The 1,480-nt window shown below is 55.9% G+C and overlaps 1 pseudogene; it reads right to left on the reverse strand.

The window, feature by feature from the left end:
• Positions 1-220: 220 nt before the first annotated feature.
• Positions 221-792, reverse strand: LOC101572175 (annotated as a pseudogene).
• Positions 793-1,480: the final 688 nt, after the last annotated feature.

A 1,480-nucleotide genomic window follows, 5' to 3' on the forward strand; every position in this document is an offset into this window, starting at 1 on the left:
AACAAAAACAAAAAAACAAAAACAAAAAAAACCCCACAAAACTCTGACTAGAATCTCCCACACAGATCAGCGTAAGGCATTCCAGATCTACTTTTTCAGCTGTCATCTCCAAACCTTTTCAGTATCTTTGCACAAGCCAGTCCCAAAGGCTCTTGCACCACATGATCAGGTACAGTCACAGCATCGATCCCACTTCTCTGGTGCCAACTTCCAACTGTGATTAGTGAGGGAAAAAATACATTATTGTAGGAAGGAATGCCTTGGTTGTTCAGAAGTGTGCATGGCAATTGACCATCATGGTTCTCTGAATGAGCTCATCAGGACATTCCAGAAGGTGATGTCCGGAGACCACACCAGCATTACTGACTAGGACCGAGACCTCGCCAACCTCCTTGCGGACCCTCTCAGCTGTCAGGAAGACATTTTCTCTCTTCCCCACATCACAGGTGTAGGTAAAAACCTGCAAGTTACAGTGGGGCAGAATTTCTTCCTCACCATCCCCAGCTTGCAGCTTGCAGCGCGGCGCGTGGGCCGCCTCTAGGTCGCGGTAGATGTGGCGCACCATGCCCGCTGTCTCCTCATTGCTTTGCGTGTTGATGAGCGCCAGCAGCGCCCGGCGCCGGGCGAACTCCAGCGCGAGGAGACGGCCCAGGCCGCCGCCGGCGCCCGCGATGAGGCACACCGGCCGGCCACGCTCTTCTCCTTGGGCCGCACCAGCCAGCGCGCCGCGAACAGCACGGACGCCCAGAGCACTTTGAAAGCGACCACGAAGAACTCCACCACCATGTTCATCGCGACGCCCGGGGCCACGCGCGAGCCCCGCATGCGTGTCCTCGCCCACCCCGCGCCGGGCTGCCCAGGTCCGAGATCCGGGACGATTGTCACCGCGGCCGGGACGAGAAGCCCGCGCCCCGCGCCCGCCCCCGAGGTGCCTGTTGTACCCTGTCAAAACTGACTCCATTTTGTTGCCCTTCTAACCTCGCCGAGTTCCTGTTCTGTATGCGCCGACCCCTCCCAACTCCTCACCCCTGTGACCCAAGTCCTATGACATCTGTACCCCAAACTTTATCTCAATGAACTCTGTGTGACTGCCAACTCAGCACCCCCACTCATCAGGACCACCCCATGAACTAATGACCCGCTGTACCCCAAGATTACTGACTTCAGCAAACTCAGCACCCCCACTCATCAGGACCACCCCATGAACTAATGACCCGCTGTACCCCATGACTGATGATTCCAGCACCCCACCCAATGGGACCACCCAATGAACTAATGACCCTGCCACTTCTTCCTCTCCACCCCTTCCCTGTTTCTGCGGTTTTCAAGCTTAAATACTGATCCTTGTATGCTCGGGGCGCCTCTTTGCACCTTGCATAGAGACCGCCGCTGGGTACCCGATAAAATAAAGCGCTTCTTTTAACTTTTGGACTTGCCTCGTTGTCATCTGATGTTTGAGCTACAACAGTGCCTGCCGCGC

The sequence above is a fragment of the Octodon degus genome, unplaced genomic scaffold (genome assembly GCF_000260255.1).
Source record: "Octodon degus isolate 3935 unplaced genomic scaffold, OctDeg1.0 scaffold00093, whole genome shotgun sequence".
NCBI classification, from domain to species: domain Eukaryota; kingdom Metazoa; phylum Chordata; class Mammalia; order Rodentia; family Octodontidae; genus Octodon; species Octodon degus.